Source organism: Haemorhous mexicanus, chromosome 6, assembly GCF_027477595.1.
Source record: "Haemorhous mexicanus isolate bHaeMex1 chromosome 6, bHaeMex1.pri, whole genome shotgun sequence".
In the NCBI taxonomy this organism is placed as follows: domain Eukaryota; kingdom Metazoa; phylum Chordata; class Aves; order Passeriformes; family Fringillidae; genus Haemorhous; species Haemorhous mexicanus.
In genome coordinates, this window is record NC_082346.1 from 9,509,936 (window position 1) to 9,522,731 (window position 12,796).

General features: G+C 42.0%; 1 protein-coding gene across 1 annotated transcript in view; it reads left to right on the forward strand.

Annotated features, from left to right (window-relative positions):
* Positions 1-12,796, forward strand: part of SMIM38 (small integral membrane protein 38) — a 33,196-nt gene that overhangs the window by 9,974 nt on the left and 10,426 nt on the right. The window contains exons 3-4 of the mRNA XM_059848410.1: positions 4,468-11,648; positions 11,754-11,826. The gene's annotated coding sequence lies outside the window, so the exon portion shown is untranslated. The remainder of the gene's footprint in view (positions 1-4,467; positions 11,649-11,753; positions 11,827-12,796) is intronic.

A 12,796-nucleotide genomic window follows, 5' to 3' on the forward strand; every position in this document is an offset into this window, starting at 1 on the left:
ACTGCTAATAAATGCTGGAAAACATGTCAATGCTAAAACAAGCTTGAAGATATTTCAATTATTTTCACACTGATGGAATTTGGGCTAGAATGTATGTTCTAGATGGCTGATCAGTTAGTATTGGGTGCCAAACAGCTATTCTTAGTGTTTGTATTTGTCTGTGCTTCTTTAACATTTTCATAATCTATTAATCATTATTAACCCTTTATAAAGCATTTATAAACATACCCTGAATAAAAAAGTGTGACCGTTCAGGATTTTTTTCTCAAGTTTAATATTAAAGGCAAGTCCAAGGTCAAGATGAACAGGGAGGCTTTAGGGAGCTGGTGTAGTTTATATTTTGGCCAGTCAACTGAGGAACCACGTGGAACTAAAATTAGTAAAGTGTGGGCAGTGAAGAAAGTTCACACGGTGTAATATGCTGTGGGCAGTATTAATGTTGATTTACCCAATCTGTTAATGCCGTGGTCTGTCTAGACCTTTGGAACATTCCTCAGCTCCTTATTTAATGTAGGAGGAATCATTTCTGAAATTAGCATATAAATTGTCCAGAGTCAGCAGCCCTTTAAAGCAGTGTTCTACCCTTGTGTCATGGCACAGTAACTGTTCTGAAAAAAATAAGTTTCCCAGTCTGGCATGTTCTCATGAAGGCGCTCTTGACTTTACATTGCATGCTGAAGAAATGCACAAATCTGAAAAAGTTCATTAAGTTTAAAATGGGGAAATGGTTGGGATTTGGTTTGGGTAAGTTGCATTTATTTAGTCACGTTAATGGGGGAAGTGGATTATGATAAGGAAACACCTGGCAAGGTCTGTCCATGTAGGTTTACGTGTATGTAGTTCAAACTGGAGGCTATTCTGACTTTGACATCAATTTTTTCTTCCTTTCCTTGATCTTCCACATGACTTGTATACAAATCATGCTGTAGGGTGCACTCATTCCAGCGTTCACTCCAACTGGCGCTCACATGAGAGCAAGTCTACTCCTGGTGCCTGGCACTGGGATGCTGCCAAAATAAGGTGCCAGGAACTTGATGGAGGCAAAGCCTCCTCCCTGGCTCTTGTTCTTTTGTTGCATTTTCTGAAATCCTGTACTTACTCCCTTCCACTTTAGTTGCCAAGAGTGACATGCAGCACTGCCTTCTAGGTTATAATTTTCAAGGGAGGTTAATAAAACATGCATTCAGCCTGGAGAATCCCACAGGAGCTGGGAACTTGCTTTTTAGAAAGAGTAGGTGTAGCCAGAAATGAAAAATAAAATGTCAATATGATGTGGAAGGTTTATTTGGCATGAATCTGAGATGATCACACTGAGCAGTGAAGCCAATAAAATCTTTGTACTAGGAAATCATGTGTTCTGAACATGCCACACACTTTACAGAAGAACTATTCCAGGAATGTTGCTGGAGAGTTTTATGTGTTTATTTGGTACTTATTTTTTGTCTCCCTTGCTCCAAAAGCCAGGTGCTTTAATCACAATGAAATTCACTGCCCAGGTCATGCAGGGAAAAAAATGGAAAATAATGCAATTACAGCAAGTCCTAAAAATGATCTAAAATAACATTTTTATATGCAACTGAATAATAATTTTAAGTTGGAGTATTTCTTTACCTCCCCAGGGTTAAATAGTGAATTTCTTACTGAAAATGCCTTATTAAAAAGCTTTTTTCCGTTCCAGAAAAGTATGGCTTGTGGCCAGGAAAGCCTCCAGGATGCTGGATCTTAAATTTGTCATGGTCCCAGTGTCCATCCTGTATGTGGAATACAGGATGGACACTGTAAACTTCTTTCCCCCTCTCCTCTGATACATGTTTCTGAAGAAAACATGTATCAGAGGAGAGGGGGAGAGAAGTTTTTTTTCCTGAATGAATAGTGAAGAACTGTTCAAGAAGGTAAAAAAAGCCCAACAAGCAACAAAAATCAGCTCCCTCAAAACAATTTTGAAAAAAAATTATTTTAAAAAAGCAAAGCTCCTGTGGGTAAACACAGGAGTACTGATACATACTACGTGCAGCCAGCAGGGTTTATGTTCTGTGCTAGAACAGGGAGGCCTTGGCTGGTGTCTGTGGGCCCTGAGCTTGACAGAAACCAAAAATCACAGTACAAGGTGACAGGCAGAGGGTATGGCTTGAGGGGGAGCACGGGGGTCGTGGCCTGTGTGTGGATGTTCCAGCTGGGGTGGGATGGGCGCGCAGAGCCTTCCCTCCTGAGTGAGTGATAGCAGCTATTTTGTGGTGTGAACTTAGCAACACAGGCTTGCGTGTGTGTCACAGGTTTGAGGGTGTCTGACCCGAAGATAACTGTGCACAAAGGTGTCAGAATGTACCAGAAGAACCAGTGCAGGCTCATGGGGGTAGTGCTTTGGGACAGGCAGGGATTTGGGGAGATGCTCTGCAACATCTCAACGCACTTCTTTGCTGTAGCTCCTGGGAGCTGCCTCTGCCAAGCTTGGGGTGGTAGCTGTGCTTTTGACAGGTACCTCTAAGGGACTTGGGAGTATTTCAATAAATTTGTGCCCAAGCCAGCCCCAATTCTGTGACACAAAAACGTGGTGTTTGTTGGGCACAGTGTCACATTCTTATAGTCTGCATTTGTTTAAATGGTCCCCAGAGGAAAAAGGGGTTTGGGTTTTCTTATCTGTGCTCCTCTGATATTTTGTAGTTTGTGGTAAAGGATGTGTGCTTGTTTTTAGGTTTTCCCCTAAAAATATTTCTGCTTCAGTGGCACTTTAAATGTTTGAAGTTTCCCCCTCCCTTATTACTCAATTTAACTGGAATTATGGTGCCTATCAAAAAGTATTACTGCAAGGTGACCTGGAAAGAATAATTTCCTTTCATCTATACCAAACATTTGTAGATCATTAAAATGTCACAAATAAAAAGAATCTTAGTCACAAAGAAATGGTTTTATATGAGCACAGTCAAATATGAGATTTCATTATATACAAAAGGGCTATGTTTTGTATTCCTTGTTCACAGAGGAAACCTCCAACACATGTGGAATGCGTGGCAGGATGTAGGACCCTCTAAGGGCTGTATACAGATATGTGAAGGGAAAGAGGGGGGAGAGAGGTGGAAAAAAAAAAAAAACACCCAAAAAAAAAAGAGAAGGCACGGTGGTTCTGAGGAAACGAGCCCTTTCAGTAAGAAATGGAGCACGTGCTCTGGGTCTGTGGGAGGATTTGAGCAGGGATCTCACTCTGCATGTGCGTGCATTCCTTCGACTCAGACAGGTGTTAAAGGAAAATGGTGCCCAGGGGACGCAGCAACCTCCCGTGCTATCAGCAGCCCGAGCACATGACGGATCCGCAGGCAGCCAAGCACAACTGCTGAGGGCTTTGCCAAGAGGTTTGGATGCCAAATGCTGACAGAGTATCCTTGCCAGCTTGGCACCTTTAGGCCATGTGGCTGCTGCTGGCATGGAGTTGTCATTGTAATGTGCTGGGAAGAATGGAACCAGAAACTGTCTTAATAGTTCTGTGTGAATGAAGCTCTCTTATTTTTGTGAATATAAAATATTAATTACCTTACAAATGTGTTTGAGTGGCTGTACATGACTTTGGCACCTGGCCAGACTGGCAGGGGTGAAATCAGAGGATTGCCTCCTGGCAGCCAAATTTATTTATCCCCCTGTCCCTCCCCAGCATCACACTGGAAACAAGAGGGGAACTATTTGAAAACAGTTGACATCTGGGGGAAGGTGTTCATTGGTTCCTGGTATTTGGATCAGTCCCTGAGCTGGTGCCTGAAGAGCGGATTTAACCCGTGCTGTAGTCTTCTGGCACCTGTTGCAGTTTTTGGCAGTGGCACAGGACAGCTTTGATTGCACTGTGACTGAAGTAGTGAACATATGCCTAATGCCCATCCCAGAAAGAATGACTTAGTGCCCTTAATGCCTTTCCTATTGGTTTCTTTTCCACTTTCTCTTCTCTTATTCATCAAGCTGCTGTTAACAGTTATCATTACATGCAGGCAAGCACCCACCAGCATCTTCAAACAAATAAAGGATAAAGCAAGAGGCAAACAGGAGCAGGAAGAGTTCTGTCTTATCAGAATCCGACTGTTTTCTGCATTTGATTTTCAGTTGTTTGTCTGGCCCTGAATCTTCAGGAAGCATGGTAAATTAGGGACTCCAGGAAAAATTATACATATGCCAGTGTCTGAGATGTAATCAGAAGAAGAGTATTTGGTTTTCTAAACATGTTAATTGAAATAACCAAGTATGTGTCTTCAGGAGGAGAATTTAGAGGACCCATGAAAGGAAGTCTCTGCCTTCATGTCTCTGTACTGATTGTACATCTGTAAATGGCTGCCATCCAGCAAAGCTCTTAAGTGCATGCTTAGCTCCAGCACAGCTTGGCTACAGCAGTGTTGCTAGCTTTGGCATGTTTGGGACATTCACATGCCTGGTGAGAGGTACATGCTTGCGTGCCCTTCTGGATAACTAATTCTTCCTTGTGCCCTACAGGCCTGTGGCCAGGAGTGTGGGTCCGGTGTCCAGTTCCCATAGGAGATATTGAAGATGGCAAAGGGGTTGCACTTCATTTTCAGCTCCAGGGATTTTATCCTTCTCTTGGACATCACTGGAATACAGAGGTACAGAGTGCTGAAAAATGGCCTGAAGCCTACCAGCAACGTGTGTAACTTTACCTTGCCTGGTGCATGTGCAGGATTTAATGGTGTTTGTTTAAAGTGACTCCGTAAAAAGTTGTGGCAAAGACTGAGAGCACAGAGGAAAAAGGTCACACTCAGAAAGTAGACAGTTAATTAAAATCCAGGCTGCTGCATTGCAGCACCACATTGTGGGTGTTTGTACAGAGGGATAGCTCAAGAGGTGTGTGTGTTAAAATTTATCACTGTTTTTGGTGACTTGTGAGAAGTCAGTCTTGAGAGCTGGGGTGATTGATTAGGTTTGAAGAGAAAGTCCTTGTATACTTATGGTGGTTCTCAGAATTACAACATGGCTTGTTTATCTAGGGAGCCAACGGAAGACCTTGGGCTTCTTATCTTCCCACAGATAAACACTGGTAAAGGGTCTTGAGTTGTAATAAATGCAGATGATTTAATTAAATATAATCTAACTACTCACTGAGTACCTCTGAGTACATCTCATTAAGTACCTCTGTCAAAACACCTGATTTAGGGGAAAAAATATAAAGGGACAGGAAAAATTCCATCAGTAACAAGCAAATGTAGCCATAAAGTGCAACTCATACAGTAAAGTCCAAGCAAGCAAACTCAGTGAAATATTCTTGTGTGTGCAGTTCATAGTCCACTCAGATATTTTCCAGACTATCATCTGCATCAGAAATTTGCTGGACAAATAACTCTGATTCTCTCCGGTAGCTTCTTGGTATGCCTGAGGTGGAATTCCAAAAGAGGAATAGCTGGCAAGTTGTGTTTTGTTTTTACCTTCACCAAAGCCTGTTTGAATTACAGGGATCATAGTGCATCTCTGTTTGTTGGAACCTGCACTCATTTATTTTAAGAAAGTTAATTTCTTGGGGATCAAAAAAAACCCACATGGGGAGGAGCTATCCTGTTGTGGGAAAGTTCTTATCTGCTTCATTGCAGTAATTGAAAATGGCTTTTTAAATAGTGTAAAGAAATTAACTTATGAATAAGACCCAAATTTCTTGGGGGGGGGGGAAAAAAAAAAAGCAAATATGAGAAATATTTTACAATATCTTTGTCCAGCTTTTTGCCCCTGGAGGAGGAAGTGAGATATTGAGAAAGCAGCACATGTGACAGATGCTGCTCAAGATGCTCAACACATTACTTAAAGATGCTCTGTGACCATCATGTTGTGAGTACTGAAAGAATGTGACTGTGATGGAACAGTCCACATTTACTGTAACCACATCTGTAGCCTCACCACTCTCACATGATGGCCAACAAATTCCTGCCAGTTTCTGGAGGAATTCCTAAACACATCTGGGCAGTGCAAAGCAGCACTGGCTTGGGGAGCCCTATGGTTACCTCCAAGTGAGCTGGCGTGTCTGTAGCAGTTTGCCACACAGGGACAGCAGCCTCGGTGCCAGAAACAGTAAAGCTCTGTTACTGCCATACATAGTTAATTAGCTCGGGTGTCACAGCAAACAAACACGGCTATATTGCTCCTGGTTCTGCAGCAAAGTTAATTGAGACTGGCTTGGGGATCTTTGCCCCAATGTGTGGTGCAGACATACCCAGGAATGCACTGCTATTCTTGACTGAATACTGTATTTTCACATAAATGTGGCAGGAATATAATTGCAGGGTGGAAAGAGAGGGCCAGTATACATTCACTTCACTTTAGAAACCAAATTAAACCTTTGACTTAACTCACTTCTATACCAGCTCCCTGCAGGCATTTGTACTGGCTTCGTTAGAGCCAACCTAGAGGCCATGGAAAAGGTCTTACAAAAGACTAGCCAGGAAGCCAGTCACAGACCCAGATCCTGCTGCTACAGAACACAATCTGTCTCTTGGCACCTCAGGCTTGCAGCTGCCAGGCACTCTCCTTATGTGGTCACTGGTGTTGGCTCGGAGGCTGGGGCAGATAGATGAGGAGGGCTGAAGGGGAAGCACATTCATCACTGCCAGCAGCGAGTGGGGGCAGTGCCAAGTCACTATGTAACCAGGCCCATGTGCCAATTTGCTCAGTAATTGGATTGCTATTTGAAAAATTAAAGTGGTGTCTAGAAAATTCTAACCTCTGCATTTATGAAGTATGAAGTTTGCGACTGAGAGGCTGAACAGGAAGAGTGGCGGGGATCAAGCAGAGGTGTTTAAGGAGAGCAAATGTAGGAAGTAATTTGATGACTTTCCAAAGTATTACAACAGCTTCAGAAGCAGCCTGTCTGTACCAGAGAGACAAAGAGCAAGACACAGTGCGGTGGAAAGCTGTGACGTTATGGACAAGCCGTAACCCATTGCTGACTATGGAAAATCAGTGAGGACTTGTCAGCTGAAAGCGATTTTTGTAAAGACAACATCGTTGGAAGGCAAGGCTTGATACACTTCTGTAACTGATTTTTCCTTAAGATGAAAAAAGTTCTTAAAGGGGATTATTTTATATTTTCAGGGTTTTCTCAGAGCCTGTGAATTGTTGGTTCTGTCTACTGTATACCTTGCTCTCAATTATGTTTGGGGAACAAATACCATTAATCATAAATGATACTGAATTTTCCAGCTACAGGGAGAATTTGTGATTCAGAAATATACCTCTGCCATGAATTATTTGTGCTCTCATTGCACTCAAATTCAGACTTTGCTTTGACTCCAGCAGAAGCACAATTACATCCAAAAATATAGTTACACAAGTAGTCCTTCAGGCATTTCAGTATTCTTTTTAGTTGAGCTCACTGGCCACCCTTATTTAGTTGAAAACCTTGAGCATATGGGGATGATGGATTATAAATTGTTCCTAAGATAATATTTGTTGTTTAAAGTATAGTCCAGTTGCTAGTAGGTGTATAAAAGTGGTACCTGTGTTCTTCATCACTGTTAAGTGGAAACTCAAGCTGGAAACTCTGTATTTAAAATAATAAAAAAGTAAAAATCTATGGACTCATACTGAAGAAGACCTATTTGGAACCTCTGTGAAATGTCTGATTATTTCTCATCCACTCAGGCCTGGTACAATGAGGTTAACGCATGTCAAAGCAAAGGCTAAGGAAACTTTGAGTCACATTTCTGCCCCTAGATGGAGTATTCTGCACACTGGGTTGGTTTTTTTTTTTATATATATTGGGAGAATGGAGCTGTGTTAGAAGACTTGAAATGCCTCTTGTTCTGAATTCCCTTTACAGTGTATCAAGTGCTGCCTGTTGGGACTAGATTAACTGGGTCCCAGAGACCATTTAGAAGTGAAAAATCAAAATAAGGTTTATTGTATAATTGATTGAACACTATAAAGGCCACTGCACTTTCTTAGCATCTCTTATTTGTTGGTGATAGATATGTGTGTTAAAATGCAAGAAGCCTCTGCTTTACAAAGTGTCACTAATTACTATGAAACATCTGATATTTGCAGCTTGCAGTGCTGGATGTTTATGTGATTTTCATGGTATTGCCTTCTATGAGTATGCTGTGAATGCCATGGTAACCTTAGCTGCTTGTAAAACATTTTAATAGTGACCACTGTAATATAGTGGTTGTGTGCAAACAGCACGCACCACTGCTTCGGAGGTGTTTGGAACACTTTGTTTTGGTCAGAATTGGAGTAAAATGTTGCCAGACTTCAAGAACTGAATCCTAAACTTGCCAAACAGGGAGCTAAAAGTAAGGTCTCCTGTTCTCCAGCTCCAGTCTTTGATCATCTCTGAAGTTTCTTTGATACATTTCTGCCCAGCACTCACATGCTTAGTGAACCATGGCTCCAGAAAGCTCAGAGTTGCTTGGGGAAAGCACTTGGCTGCAGGCACTGATTTTGAAGGGGGTGGGTGTAAGATTAGAAGCCATCTTTTGAAAAACCTCGCTTGTTTTGTGTGTGAGTGAGAATTCATCTGCAGGCTCCAAGCTCAGGTATGTTCTCATTTGGGTTTCTGGTTTACCCACTCTTAACAGGAGGGACCAGCTGTAAAGTTTGTCCCTGGGAGCTGAATTCCTGCAGAATCCAGGATTTTCATTTGGACCTTTTTAGATATGATGTAAATGCCAGCAGCTTCCTAACAACTGTTCTTGAAGCTCAGAGAAGAATTTAGAGTAGACCCTTGTTAGTTAGGGAATTGCACAAGATATCCCTTCTCAGAAGGGAAAGAGAAGGCCCAACAAAACCTAAACCATCTGACTGGAGTCCTGAGAAATGCTTTCCAGTTTTCAAAGAAAGAAAGGGTCTTAATTCAGATTTGCCAGAATTGTCTAATTAGTCCCTTTAATGCTATGCACCTTATAGTCTGTGCCACCGGATTCGTCCTATAAATGAGATGATGGGCTAATTCATCTTGGCAGCAGTAAACAGACCTTGTGATTGTCCTCCTTACAAACACCGGCCTGATTTTAGGAAAACGCTTTGACCAAGCCTGTGTCCCTGCTCCCTCCCCCGCGATGCCCCCTCTTTTTCTGAGTGCTGCCTGTGCTTCTTGCCCTCCTTCTTCCCCAGCACCCCAGCCCAGCTCGTCTCACACACAGTGACATACCTCACACATTTGCCACTGCTAACAACAACCTGTCAACTCTTTCTTTCACCGTGCTAGGCGCCTTTTGTTTCTGCAGCCCAGCAAGCCTTGCAGCTGTTGTCCAAGGCCTGCTACGACAGCCTGTGATCAGTCAGCTGCAAAATCCTCCCTGAACAACTCGGTATTCACAGCTCTAATCGGGCCAGCGGACTGTTTCCTCCTCTCTCGCAGTAAATCTTTATCACTTGCGCTCTGCTCGTCAGTTCATGGCGCCAGCTCTTTGGGCTGGCTGCTCGATCCCTTTCCCATAATCTGCTAGGCTGTGTGCTCTGAATGCTAACTCCAGCCTTGTTTAGACTTGGGGCTGCTTCAGTGCTGCAATCCACATGTTGGGAAGGTCTGAGTTCCAGCTCCCCCCACCTCTCAGTTTTTAATGTGCATTAGGTTTGTATCACTCCAAAGGTGAAGCTATCGAAGGCTCCCTCCCTCTTTGCCCTCCCTCAGCCTGTTTCATACTTTGTCCATATAAGTTAGTTGTGTGATTATCTTTCTGTTTCCTCCCAGCAGACTGTCGTGCTTCTGTTTAAGAGCTGTCTTTGGGGAGGAGATGAGGGTGAGCTGCCCAGCCTGGGGAGGCTGCTGATTGCAAGGGAAAGCCTGGGGGAACTGGCACAAACCTTAATTTGATCGCATGCCCAGGGCTATTAACCCTCCTCCTAATGGTCCCCCCACAGAGGAATCGGAAACAGGCTTTCCCCCATCCTGTTCCTTACTTGATGCCATCACAGTCTTTTAAAAGATTTACATCAAAGATGTTGAATTGTGAAGCAGATTTCTAGGGAAAAAAAGAGGATCAGCATTTGCTTCCTTAGTATCCTCAGCTGAGCTGAGGAAAGTCCTTGGAGAGTTAGGGTGGAGGTTTCTGTCAACGTGGAGTTCCTAAGGATTTATTCTGGTGGAGCTGAAAACACAACTTTATCTGTGCCTGTTGCCTCTTTACAGGATACAGCGTGTAAACTACTTCTGCCTCCTTTGGGAAAACATTGTGGGTTTTATTTCCCTGTATTTGGGCCTGGGATTGTAGATGATAGTCTAGTTAAACCTCAGGTAAACATCACATTTTGTAAGGAGACTCAGCTAGCTCTTAGGTAAAGCTTGCTGGAGACCATTTCTGAAAAATATTAATTATTTGGGAGGGTTATCAGTTTATAAGGAACCTGGGAAACTTTTGTCTGAGCACTTGCATGAGGGACAAAAACTGATGGGTTTTTATCTTCTCTCTGAAACTGAGTCCATCTTTGGCACTGGAAAACCCATTTATCTTTCTTCATCAGTTTTCCCCACCTTCTTTGTTTTAGCTGTTCCAGGTGTGTGCATATGCATGTGTAAGCAGGAGTGAAAATTAACCAAATACAGGAAGTCCTTCAAGAAAACAACATGAACTGGCTTTAAAAATGTTTCTCTTAGCTTTATGAGGCAGCTGTAAATTAGATGCCCCTTGGAAAATCTGTGTTCATTTCTATTCAGCCTTTCCATGCCTCAGTTTCTCATCAGTACACTATTTGCTTGGTTAAAGAGAAGCCTGTGGTTATGGGATTCTTACAGTTTTGACATTGGTGGTCAGTTTGAGTCTGTAGAGAGGTGCCATCCTTGTAGGGCTCTGTTGGCTCCCACTGGTGCTTCCAGATGGGACATGTTTTGTCTCTGTGTAAACAAACAGACCTGTAAACACCCTTTAGGCTTTATTTGGGTAAAAGACTCAGATTTTGCTGGTATTTGCTATCAGTGTGTGTTATTTGGTGGAACTGAATGTGTGTGAACAGGATCTGAATATTGCCTCTATTTTTGTAGGCTGTCTCCAGGGGCAGCAGTAGAAATCTTCACTAGCATGGAGTGTCCTACAAATAAGCTGATTGTACCAGTTCATAGAATGGAATCATAAAGTAGTTTGCAAGGGACTTTTAAAGCCATTTTTTCTGTTGAATAGGAAGCTACTGGACATATTTATTTTGTGATATGATTAACTTCTATTTTGTGACACAATGGCGCTCCACCATGCTTGGGGAGAGTGGGATGGGCAATCCACTTGCTGTCCCTTGCACAAAAAGCAGTGGATTTCGAATTTTTCCGAAAGAAGTTGATATCCTTTAACGTCCTTGTATATCCTAATTTTTTATTTATTTGTTTACTTTTCAGAAAACCCATTGGTAGCTAGAATTTACATGTTGCCTGATAAGGTGGAAGGAAATATTTTGGCTTAAACTACAACGTAAGATTCTGGGAGTCTGAATTGAAAGTGAATGGAACAAGGAGAGAAGATTTTCTCAAAATTATTATTATTTTTTTTTTTAATGAAAGCAACTCAAAACACAAAATGCAAACAGTGTTTTGAGTCTCTTCATGCAGAAGTAAGCAAGGATGTGCACAGCTTGTCTCAGCTTTCCATAGTCGGTTGCCACTGTCCTCATGTCCTGGTTCTCCTCATCTGCTGATGTTTGTGCCCTGAAGTGAGGGGTTATTTTGAAGGCTGCAGCTGGTGCTCACCTGGGTATGGTTGTAATTCTGTGGTGGTTGGTGATGTGGGCTTAGAATGATTAATTGGGAAAATGTCTGGAAGTTGTGATGTGAAGTTTTTATCTGTTCTTTTCCTCAGAGCTTTGTAGCATAGGGGAAGACTCACAGGAGGCAAATATTCCTAATGGGGGAATATGTTGCTGTTTTGAGAGGTAAGTTCAATCCTTATTTTTACCCAGGCCACAATGAAGGCTCTGTACCTTTTTCTGTTGGGTGGCTGCTAGAAGACAGCTCGTTCATGGCTTTGGGATGAACAGGAATTTGAGAATAGCTTGTCTGTTCTCTGTTCCAGGTTGAAACTGGACTTGACTCACTTTTCCTAATGCATCTGGATGTGTATATTGGAGCAAGATATTTTATTGCTCTGCTACTTTATTTCTAAGGAGCAATGTCAACTGTTTTCTCCTAGCTCCTCCTATATCTGTCTTCTAAGGAAATCTCAGATGCCAACAACTTTCTGTTTGATTTTTTTTTTTTACAGAGTTGTTGATAGTATGCTTACACAGTAATTCAATTTGAAAATAGTATTTTAGACTAGGAATTTTCTTGTCTGATTTGCCTTAGACTTTCAAAAAAAATTCTACCTTGATGTAAAATTTGCACCTGTAGAAGTTCAAGGAAATCTGTTTAGCTTTTGCTTTGTGAGGGAGGGATTCTGCCAAAAGTGAGTTTCTGATGAAAGACTAGTGCAGGGAAACAGACATGTAACCATGGATAGACTGCTTCCTTCATTACTAGGTAATATTAATGAATAATCAGTCTCATCAAGAAAAAATATGATTGAATGGATTTTATGTTCCTTATAAAAATGATTTTTTTTGTTTCTTTACTGACTACTCAGGGTAAAATATTTACAATTTACCCATCATGTTTAATTTTGTGAGATGCTTTTAGTGTGCATATTTCCTGTACATCTTGAACAAAACCATGCAAAAGTTGAACAGGGAATAAGGCGAAAAATTATAAATGGATCCATGTGACTGCCTCTTCCACAGACATTTTTTTCCTCCCCTTACTTGAGAAGTTAAGAGGGAATTCGGGGCCATGCAGTGTTTGTTAAAGCTGATGGAATATCTTTCTCCCTCTGGGTATCTCTTTAATCAATGTTTCTTTATACCATTA